Below are 13,009 nucleotides of genomic sequence, written 5' to 3' on the forward strand. Positions count from 1 at the left end.
ACGCGATGGCATTTCAAGCGAAAGGTACTGGATTCGACTCTTAGAATAAATCATCAACTCTGAGATGTGGTATTACATCCAGCTGATGAGTCCCAAATAGGACGAAACGCGCTTTTTGAATTCCACTACTAGCGTCCTGGATTCCACTGCTAGCCACTATCCATCTTTGGTTACCATACTTCGAATGTTTTCTTTCTTTTTGTTTATTCACACAATTAGAATAGACCGAAATAAATAAAAAATTGAAAATAAACAATAGCCAAATCATATTACTATCTAAATAATAAATGAAGTATATGTATTTCTTTCTTTTCTTAAATTGTATCAAAGTGAATAACTTTCTATCATTGTTAATGATTGTTTTAATGAAACCGCAACAATATCATACTTGTAGTCAACCAACAACCACAACAACAACAACCAAAAAAAGAAAAAGAGGAAAGAAAGAAAGAAAGAAAAAAAGAGAGAAAAAAGGAAAGAAGTTACATAATCATTTGACAGAACAACTTACTTAACAATATCAAAAGGAGTGTAGAATATACATTAAAATGAAATTGTATATATATAGATATATATAGATAGATGTTTTCCAGTTATAACCATTTCCGTATTTATTATGGTGAAATCAGCTCTTGGAAAAACAGTGATGAAACTCTTGATTATAAGTAACAATAATAATAATAATAATCAGTGTACTATCCATTTCAAATGTCTTCAACTTCAAACAAGAATATAGATACATAGTTTTATCTTTATTGTCGGGTCCCTCGGCTCCCCCTGTCGCTCGCTCTCCCTCTTTCTCTCTTTGAAACATTCACTTTTCATCCTTTGTCATCACCGATAAACTTATATGTATATATACATATAACTGTATAGAAACAAAACTACTATATGAAATTGATTTTTATTAAATAACGATTAATTAAAATAATATATCAGAAAGGGGTTTTTGTGGATATTATAGTAATTTAAATAATTGAGATCATGAGTTAATTGAAGCTAGACCATTATGAAAAATACCTTGGTACGGCAGAGAGTGGGAAGAGTCCGCTCTCCCTCTCAAAATGCTCTCACATGGCCACGCGTATATAGACTCTGCCAGGAAAGTCCTACTCACTGCCTTCTCGTGACATTACAGTTGTTTACAAAATTGAGAGGACGAAAAGCGAATGTCCGGCGATCTAACCGGGTTGGTGGACACGGAAAGTCCACCTGAGGTAGTTGGATAACCCTGATTCTAAACCAATGGTACACATGGACTCCAGTATCCTGAAGGAACAAATGGCGTATAAACCAATTGTTGGTCACCGACTACCATGGGACTGAATCTCCTTACGATGCTCCACTGCCTTATGGATCAGATCTTTCTGTCAAAGGCTCCGAGAGTGGTCTTTTAAGAAAACCATCTGCTTTAGTTTGGGCACTCAGGCAGTATCACAGCCCTCACACAAATCGAATGAGATTTGTGAGGCGCAAACATATCTGGTGCCACTTTGTACCAATATTTATGTGCTTAAAAAATAAATAATCATGGAAAACCTGAAAGCACTGAAAAGGCCGTTTCGTCCTATTGTGGGACTCCTCAATTGCAGTGCACATCCACGATCCCGCCCCGCGAGATTCAAATAATATCCACATAAACCACTTCTGATATCAATCAACATATGCTCACTAGTGACTGGATTCAACAGGTATTTCCTGGAATTCTAGTGAGAAGCAGTAACCAGTGGAGTTCAATCGGGTCTGTTATGAGATAGTAACTCACTGAGGACAATGGTGGATGTGTTGCTGAATTTCGTGCATTAGTTGAAGTTAGACATTAATACCGTTGGTTGCTGGCCAGCTCAGTGGTCTAGAGATTAAGCGCTTGCGCGCGAGACTGATAAGTCCTGGGTTCGAATCTCGCGAGGCAGGATCGTGGATGCGCACTGCCACCGACGAGTCCCACAATAGGACGAAACAACCGTACAGTGCTTCTAGGTTTTCCATGAAGGTCTATATTCAATTGACTCATGATCTCAACTATTGAAATTCAAATAATATACTTTTGAATCCTATATGGTAAAAATAACTCTTTGAAGAATATAAATGTAATTTACTGACCAGTATCAACTAGTATGAAACTCATTCTCATAACCTCTTTTCAATTGTCTATAATCATTTAGAATATTTAAATAATAATAATATACTATGAGTATTAAATGCGTTAGTCTATTTATATATATTTCAGTAGTGTAATAAGCAACTCCGCCTGTAGCTCCTCCGGCGGCTACTGCCGTTCCCAAACTTGGATAAAGGAGGATGATTGGGCATGGGATTAGTGACCCCATTCCGTAGATAAACAACTTGCTAAAAAAACGCTAATCAGTATGATAAGCAGAAGATGAATATTATCAGACTTATATGATATTGATTAGATCCAACACATTAAGAATAAAAAGTTAATTAGACTAGAAATGGAAGTTATAAGGAAATAAAGAAAAACACAATATGAAACTTATTATATTGGATAATAAACTAAGGTAAGTTTAAAATGAGGACAAAACTGTTTTGTGATCGTGGATGCGCACTGCCACTGAGGAGTCTCACAATAGGACGAAACAGCCGTCCATTGCTTCTACGTTTTTCAATGGTGGTTTAGCTTCAATTAACTCATGAACTCAACTAATAAATTACAATAATATCTACAAGAAAACCCCTTTCATAGAATAAATATGATATAAATTACAATCTGAAGATTAACTTATGTGAAGTGAATAGTGAGGTGATGGAATTAGGATACTTGGTCAACAATACTTCCGTTTAAACTCAATATTTGTTTTATATTCCCCGTAGGATATCTTATTCTGTATAACAAACGATATTCATGTATTAAATTAACATGAACTAGGCTCAGCAGGATATGCAGCATATGACCCTGAATCTGACTCCATTTGGATCGTATCATTGATTGTTATTGAAATATACATGTCGCCTATCCTATCGACTTAGTCCAGGTTAGTGAATAATGTCAAATACGAGAAAAGATTTTTGAATACATATATTTTGTACACTCACTGATTTGGACAGACAATCAGAGGGATGAAGCGAAGATAAGAGAGAGCAGCGAAATTGACCTACAGTGGAGAAGGCATGTGGGCCAACTCTATTTAACCAAGCGTTAATTAATATTTATAGCCAAATGAAAAAAACATTTACAGGCGTGTGATGAATAGGATAAAAAGTGTACACACACACGCTCATATACGAACAGTCAAAGTTGATATTTTAATTTATTCATTTATTTAAACGCATAAGTATTGGTACAAGAAAGCACCAGATACATATGCGCCTCACAAATCTCATCCGATTTGTGTGAGGGCTGTGATACTGCCTGAGTGCCCAAACTAAAGCAGATGGTTTTCTTAAAAGACCACTCTCGGAGCCTTTGACAGAAAGATCTGATCCATAAGGCAGTGGAGCATCGTAAGGAGATTCAGTCCCATGGTAGTCGGTGACCAACAATTGGTTTATACGCCATTTGTTCCTTCAGGATACTGGAGTCCATGTGTACCATTGGTTTAGAATCAGGGTTATCCAACTCCCTTAGGTGGACTTTCCGTGTCCATCAACCCGGTTAGATCGCCGGACATTCGCTTTTCGTCCTCTCAATTTTGTAAACAACTGTAATGTCACGAGAAGGCAGTGAGTAGGACTTTCCTGGCAGAGTCTATATACGCGTGGCCATGTGAGAGCATTTTGAGAGGGAGAGCGGACTCTTCCCACTCTTGGCCGTACCAGAGCATTTGAGGGTTTAAGTTGATAAGTGAATAATTAACAAGGTCAAAACGTGACTCAATAGAAATGGATAAATTGGCCTGTTCAGAAGCTAGAATAAGGTATATAGTCTAAACATGGTAACCGACACTATAAACTGAGTATTTTTTTCATAGATATAATTTCATTCTTCTAATTAATAATCAAAATGAGTGTATAAATCAATACATCGACGAGCGTCATTTTGACTAGAGTTGTTGTCGTATTTTGAGGTTGATAAATCTTCAATTGTACCAGTCTGGGTGTTGTTACTTCGTGTTTTTGGAAATGAAGTGGTTCCTAGTTTTATTTTTCAAATATAAGTATTAAAAGATTTTGACACCATAATTTGTGGCAAACAGCAAGAATAAATAGTAATATTACACAAAACTAGTGTAAATTATCTCGTATACAATAATCTATGAGGTTTATATTAACTGGGTTCGAATCTCACGAGGCGAGATCGTGGATGCCCACTGCCACCGAGGAGTCCTACAGTAGGACAAAACGGGGTTCCATGGCTTCCAGGTTTTCTAATGGTGGTCTAGCTTCAATTGACTAATGATTTTAACCATATTATATTAACTCTGTCAAAAAAGTGATTGAATTCAGTATATGATAGGTAAGAGTGTCAGTTAATTAATTAGTTAGTCATAACTAGTGTATAGCTTGATATACATTAACCAGTTGATGTCGTGGTACTCTACATCAGTACACTGAAATAAAATTAACAAAATCCACAGTAAATCCGTTGAAATAGCAGTAATACTAATATTAGTAACAATAGCTCAACAATAAGATATCTCTAACAGTTGAATTCACGAGTCGATTTAGGCTAAACTACTATTGAAAACCTTGAAGCATTGAATGACCGTTTCTTCCCAGTATGGAACTTCTCAGTAGTAAGTATCCACGATTCATCACATGGTACTCGAACCAAGTACCTTCACTTTCGCGCTCACGAACGCTTAAACTCTAAATCGTTAAGCTGATAATCTCCACAAATCACCTCACTTATAATAAAATATTTGACATTAAGAATAATAAAAAAATTACATATGTAAAAGTTCCATTCATTGAACTTGAAGTAAATTCAACATTTTAGCTAAGTTATCTGGTTCAAGCTTTTTTCAAGAAATTATGATCAATCAATCAAAACATCATAAGCAAAGATGGATAGTAGCTAGCAGTGGAATGCAGGACGCGCATTTCGTCCTATTTTCGACTCGTCAGCTGGATGTACCAACAAGCGACTGACCAATTGCATTCCTAAATAACAATGGAAAGATACAAGTATACAACACAAAGTGAATATAACTTCACCCGATTGCACAAGCAGGTCGCTATCAGGACACAGTAGCTAAGTGGATAACGTGATGGCGTTTCAAGTAAACCGTACTGGGTTCGAGTCCTAGAGTGAACATTAACAAGTCTGAGATGCAGGTACATGCGAATGACGTGTCGCAGATAAAACGAAACACGCGTCAAACTGGATTCCAGAGCTAGTCACTATCCATCTTCGCTTATAAAGCTTGTGACTTCAGGCAATATCGGAGCAGTTCGCACAGAATGCAAATATAAAAGACTGATCAATTGTAGTTCTAAACACATCATTGAAAAGAAGGGGTTTTTTTGGAGATTTCAATATTTTCATAGTTGGAATCATGAGTCAATTGAAGCTAGACCACCATTGGAAAACCTGGAAGCACTGGCCGGCTATTTCGTTCTATTGTGGGACTCCTCAGCAGTGTGATCTCACCTCGCGAGATCCAAGCAAACAATATCAACCGATTCTTTTATTTTATTGTTCTTTTTTAACAAAAAGAAAAAACACAAATTTAATACAAACAAAAACAAGTATTTAATAAACACGTAAATAATCCAATTAACAAATCAATATACAGTTCACTATAGTAAATAAATAAATATAATGACACGACTGTGTTCATGGATCTGTGTAAAATTGGGATAAGTTTCTAAGATATATTCACACGGAATTCCTAGAGATTGTTATTGTTTACCTATCTACCTATCATTCTATCGATCTATCTACATAGCTATCTCTCTATCTACCTACCTCCCTATCTTTCTTTCTCTCGCTATATATATATATATATGTATATTTGGTGGAGTTTTGTTCTCTAAACTCAGAGAAAAAACGCCACCAAGATCATCCACCTGAACTGCAAATCTCCACCATCTCAAGATATATATGTATATATATTTACTAGATACTCCAAAGTTGAAGTTTTTTTCTTTTCCCATAATCCAGTATCTAATAGTTGATTTTATTGAGAGAAAAAAGGGAACAACAAGCATTAAACAATATACTATTTCATAGTACATATTACCTGTTATTATCGCGTGGAGATTGATGAATGGTAACTTTTGAGAACTATTTATGGACCAATATGATGCATATATTGCCTATTGTATAATTGTTAAGTAACTTAACTGTTCATATTCATATCCATCTTATTATGAGCTTTATTTTGATCTATAGACTATTATCATACGATTTACCATTCTTGAGTTATCCCTAGTTCATTAATTACTGTTCTCCCTATTCACACCCACATTTGGCCACATCTTGTACAAATATTATTTTCTATTTTATGGTACAATGTGGTCTGTTTTGTTTGGTATATAAACCCAGTATGTTTGTGAATAATGATTCATATTGTAGAGGCTATTATTGGTGTTCTGAACTTAACTGGCATGGCTAGGCGGAAAGCAGGACTGACAAGTGCTCTAGACAGCTCATACGGCTTTTTTGTATCATTGGTCCGATCGATAAATCACTGCTCTTCAATTGGCGAGAATCATCATGTCATACATTAACAGGGCATACAGGCACACAAATTATAACATTTACATGTGGAAATAATAAAAACAAAATGGCCATTTTCTATTTCAGAAACTGTATAACACAAAACTAAGAAAGAGTTATTTATATTTATTGTGAGAAGTTCTAAAGTATTTACATGAATACTCATTCATAGCCTTCAATAGTAAATTTGTGCCTTCAAGTGTGTCCTGCATTCTGAACTGTCTTCTAGATTGGCTTCTAAGTATTCTGCCTATGCTGTACTTTTGATGGATTAAAAACTCTTATGTCTATCAAACAATTGTTGAAACTTCTTTATATTACTTACAAACATCCTTGTGAGTAGCATCAACAGCATAATATTTTCATTTGAATATGTCACACTCCAAAATTAAGCTTATATAACTAAATTAACATTGATTAATCGACTTGTTAAAATAAGTAGTATAAATAAATTTAATCAAAAATAAACCAAAACAATCACCATATAGAATTATATGTGAGGTGAGGAACGGCAAAGCGAGAGCAGCATATTTACAACTGAAGAACATCTGGAACTCAAAACAATTGTCAACCGACACCAAGATCAGAATTTTCAATAAAAATGTCAAGACAGTTCTACTGTATGGGGCGGAGACGTGGAGAACTACGAAAGCCATTATCCAGAAGATACAAGTGTTTATTAACAGTTGTCTATGCAAGATATTTCGGATCCGTTGGCCAGACACTTTCAGCAACAAGTTACTGTGGGAGACAACAAACCAGATTCCAGCGGAGGAAGAAATCAGGAAGAAGCGCTGGAAGTGGATTTGACATACTTTGAGGAAATCACCCAATTGCGTCACAACACAAGCCCTCACATAGAATCCTGAAGGTCAACGGAGAAGAGGAAGACCAAAGAACACATTACGCTGAGAAATAGAGACAGACACTAGAAGAATGAACAAAAACTGTATAGAACTAGAAAAGAAAGCCCAGGAAGAATGGGTTGGAGAATGCTGGTCGGCGGCCTATGCTCCATTGGGAGTAACAGGCGTAACTAAGTAAGTAACTAATTAAATATTCCAAGAACTCGATAATTCAGAAATAAAAGAGTCTTCTGTATTTAGGAAGAAGATGAAAGCATTTCAAATAATCAGTGTTCATATTTCTTAAAAAGACGTCCAGACCAACACCAGATAATGATAGTTTATTCAGAATGGAAACTTAAGGAAATTAATTCACTTGGTATTGTTTACTTACATCTTCCGATTGTTGTTTAAGACTACAATTGATCAGTCTCTTGTTGGCATACAAGCAAACAATACTAAGTGAATTAAACTTCACCGGAATGCACAAGCAGGTCGCTATCAGGACATAGTAGCTAATTGGATAACGCGATGGCGTTTCAAGCGAAAGGTATCGTGTTCGAGTCCCAAAGTGAACATGAGCTCTGAGATGCAGTCACATCAGGCTAACGAGTCCCAAATAGGACGAAACGCGCATCCTGGATTCTACTGTCAGCCACTATCCATCTTTGCTTATAAAGCTTGTGAATTAAAGCTATTTCGAGGTAATACGTACCACACATGTCCGCAACCGACAAAACTAAACTACAATCACAATATCCCCAACAGTAACAACAAAAATATACTAACACCACGAGAACACTAACACTAGAACCACATTTGCACAAACATCCTTTACTGTCAACAACCCACGACCTCCATTTTCACTAGATCAATCAGTTAATCAACATACGATCAATGCACAATGAATGAGTCATTGCTTGACAAAAACTAACCACAACCATGTGTTGTTATGATGAATAAACACTCAAAATATGGAGAGGACAATCGTTGCTGATATCCGACCGATCAAGGATACATTCTTGTCAAAATTCCCATCCACGGCAATTCCGTACAACTTATGTATTGATCTATCCTCTCAGGAAGCTCAAGGATATTCATTCAGGAGAATTATGACAACTCATAATGTAAGCCGAGACTCTTCCAAAGTCATGAGGCCGATTATCCTGCTAAAAACCACAGCAACAGTTATCATAAGTACATGGAATGTGAGAGACAGGAAAGACCGATAACATGGCTACCGAAATGAGCAGATACAACTTCAAGGTGCTCAGAATGATAGAAACCCATTCGACCCAAAATTGACAGATAAAATTAGATTCAGGACAGATGCTACTGCACTCCAGTTACGAAGAGAAAAATGTTTCTCACACACAACGAGTTTCACTGATCATGTCCAAAGGAGCACGAAAAGCACTTTTAGAGTGAGAATCTCATGGATCCACAATCACTCAAAGCAAAAGTGATCACAATGAATATTATCCAGCGCCATGCACCTACCATTCATAGCAATGGAGACGATAAACATCAGTTTTACCAGAGGCTGAAGTCGGTCATAGGGAAATGCTCAGGAAACGGCCTGACCATCCTGATGGGAGAACCAAACGCCAAAGTCGGAATCAACAACACCGGGTACGAAGATATCATGAGACAACATGGACTGACTGGAAGAAACGAACGAGAATGACAGATTTGCAAATTTATGTGCATTCAACAAAATGGTTATATGTGGCAACATATTCCCCCACAAATCCATACATACAGCTCAACGGGTCTCACAGGATTACACTATACAGAACCAGATCGATCGCATTCGCATCACTAAAATATTCAAGTCAGTGGAAAACATGAGAACAAAGAAAGATGGTATAGCTTCAGATCACCACCTGATGGTTACAAAGATGGAAACGAAGAAAAAAAAAGCACTAGACAACTAGACAAACACCATTGCTAAGGTTCAATACAGAATCCCTTCGAGATACTGACAAACTCGATCGATTAACGATAGCTCTCAACAACATGTTCCAAGCCTTACAAGATCTGATCAAAGAAGAGGAAACTACTATGGAGAACAACTGGAAAGAGATCAAAGAACCACCGACTTTAACACGTCGGGAGGTTCTGGGCCGCAACAAGCATCATCATAAAGAATGGAACTCTATTAAACCCCGGACAGCATTCCAGAAATCAAGAACAAGAGGACAGCAATTAACAACAGTTGAACAAGAGCATAGAAAGTCAAGGCAAAAACTGGATATGCAGAAGCAAACAAGCAAGTGAAGAGGAGCACTAGAGTTGAAAAGCAGAGATGCGTCGAAGACAAAGCAGCAACAGCGGAGAAACTGAAAGAGAAGGAAATATTAGACTATATGATAGATTGAAGAAGACAAACCAATCATTGAGACTCAAGATCAGAGGGACAGGTGGGTAGAGCACTTTGAGTAGGTCAGCCCACTGAAGCTACAGAAAGGGAGGATACCTCATCAGGATACCAAAAAAGAGATCTGGGAAAGTGTGAAAATTCAGCTACAAAGGCATCACACAACTATCAGTACCACGAAAAGTAATTAACAGAGTGTTACTTAACCAGATGAAAGATTCAGTTGACGTCCAACTTCAAGATCAACAGGCCGGATTCTGTAAGCACTGGTCATTCACAGACCAGATAGTGACACTACGAATTGTCGTTGTGCAATTAATAGAATGGAACTAGTTACTATACATCAACGCCTTCGACTATGAGAAAGCATTTGATAGTGTGTAAAGGGGGACCTTATGGAACCTCCTACACTAGAGTGTACCTGACAAAATCGTCAATATAAAACGGAATTCATATGACGGACTACACCACAAAGCCTCGCAGATACATTCTGAGTAAGGACCGCTATCAGACCAGGCTGGCAACTTACCTACTGTCTTTCTCCTGGTGGTTGACTGGATTATGAAAACCTCTACATCACAGGTGAAGCATGAAATACAATGAACACCTTGCATTCAACTAGACGATTCGGTAATAGTTTGAGATTTTCAGTCTTATAATTTGATTATCACACCAGAACATTCTCTCCACTACTAACCAGATACAATCTCTATGATTCGATTCTGTTCCTAAAATGCAAAATAATCTAGTGGAGATGACGCTTAGACTATACGTAGATGACACAGATGATGAATCCAACTTCTAAGGACTTTCAGAAATGTTTTAAACAATGAAATTAGAAATGTGACAATTATCTACTGATGAGATGTTTAGAATAATCCTACTTTTTCAATGGTTCATAAATGTAGTCTTTTATTCACAACTCATTAAGTATAGATGAAACATTTACATTGACAAATATCAACTGATTAATTACGATACCAGTTACTCATCAGTTCTGCATTAAAAATGAACCAATTCGGTACAGATTTATATCCCGTTATAGTTTCTTATTGATACCTCATTATCATGCCATTCTTCAAGTTGCTTATTTATATAAAGATTGGTACAAGCGGGCACCAAATATATATGCGACAAACTTCGTCATTTGATATGAGTGCTGGAATATTGCTCGGGCGCCCAAACCTAATCAGGTGGTTTTATTAGGGGCCCATTACTCCTCGAACCTTTGACACAGAAGTCTAATACACAAGGCAGTGGAGCAACGTTAGGAGATACAGTCCCATGAAAGCCAATGACCAACAGAAGGTTCATACGCCCATTTGTTCCTTCAGGATTTTGAAGCCCATATGAATCACTTGTTCAGAATCAGAGTTTTTCAACTCCCTTAGATGGATCCTCCGTATCGACCAACCTAGTTAAAACGTTGGATATTCGCTTTTTGTCCTCTTAATTTCATAAATAACATTTCTACCTAGAGGAGGTATTGACTAGAACTTCCTTGGTAGTGGCTGTATATGAGTCGCCTTGTGAGAGCATTTTGATAGGGACAGTGTTATATCTAGAAGCTTAGATTCTTGATATACCGCGTATGACGAGCACTCGAACGATAGAATCTTCCAAGTCGCAAGTAAGAAGACTGGAAAAAAGTACTTGTTGGGCAAGAATCAAAATGTACAGAAAATCATGGGTATTTATAGATATTGGCGCCTGTTAAATCAGCGTTGGATAGAATCTTTGCAGAAACATCTAGAAAATGCGAAATCACCTGTCACACTATTGATTTGATGTTTGCTTACACTGCTACTATATTTGGCATGAATCTAGAAACTTCCGGAGCCCCAAGACCATGCCTAACTGTCGTTTTTCTGTACCCCAACCAACCTTGAAGTAAAGGTCTTACTTGCAATTCGCGCTTTCTCCCTATTGTTCCAGTCGACATGTAGAAGTAGTTGGTCTTATCGAAACCGAGTAGTAGTAGTCATTGACTAGGACTTCTTTGGTAGTAGCTGTATATGCATGGCCTTGTGAGAGCATTTTGAGACAGAGAGCAAACTCTTCCCCCTCCGCAGCCATGGCGATTACGATGTCATTTATAATGATAAAACAATAGCACATAGAAATCTCTAATAAATACTTTAATGTAATAATAATAATAATAACAGTAAGAAAACGAATAAGAGTAATAAATTATACATGAAAAGAAAAAAACTTAAAAAAATAAATGCATGTTTTTGGAATGTAAATCAAATTGTATGTTTATACAAATACTACTGATATTGTTACATAACATGATGATAGTAATATCTGTATATGAGTAGGTTGTTCTTTTGAAGAATCTAGGTTGTTATGAAAAACATCTGCGCCTAGAGGAGATCGACTCCCTCCAGAAGTTCTCAAAGAGAAGTGAAGTGTTTTGATACATTTTAATTAGTGAGATTGAGATATTATTCTGTCAATGTCCAATGATTGTAAATTTAAAATCTATTGGGGAGTTCGAAAATTAAAAAAAACAGGTAGAAATTAGTATTAATAGTGAAAGGTGATCTTAGTTTACTACAAGGAATGATCTTATTTGAACGACCACTGACAGCCAGGAAATAATGGAAATATGTTCTGTCGTAATAAAGGAGACTTCATTAGTCCATTTATTTATTTATTTAAACACATAAATATTGATACATATGCGCCACACAAATCTCATGTAATTTGTGTGAGGGCTGTGATATTGTCCAGGTGCCCAAATTGAAAAAGGTGTTTTTATTAAGGAGCCACACTCGGAGCCTTCGACCTAAAAGTATGATCCACAAGGCAGTGGGACATCGTAAAGAGATACAGTCACATGGTAGTCAGTGACCAACGATTGATCCATACATCATTTGTTTCCTCAGGATACTGGAGACCATGTGCACCATTGGTTTGCAATCAGGTTTCCTCAACGTCCCTAGGTGGATTCACGGTGTCCACCAACCCGGTTAAAGCGCCGAACATTCGCTTTTCGTTCTCTCAACTTCATAAACAACAATCCTGCCACGAGAAGGCAGTGAGTAGGACTTCCCTGGCAGAGGTTATATGCACGTGGCCATGTGAGAGCACTTGGAGAGGGAGAGCTGACTCTCCCTAATCTCGGCCGTACCAGGGCCTTTGGGAGCAAAGCCT

The sequence above is a fragment of the Schistosoma mansoni genome, chromosome 5 (genome assembly GCF_000237925.1).
Source record: "Schistosoma mansoni strain Puerto Rico chromosome 5, complete genome".
NCBI lineage: Eukaryota > Metazoa > Platyhelminthes > Trematoda > Strigeidida > Schistosomatidae > Schistosoma > Schistosoma mansoni.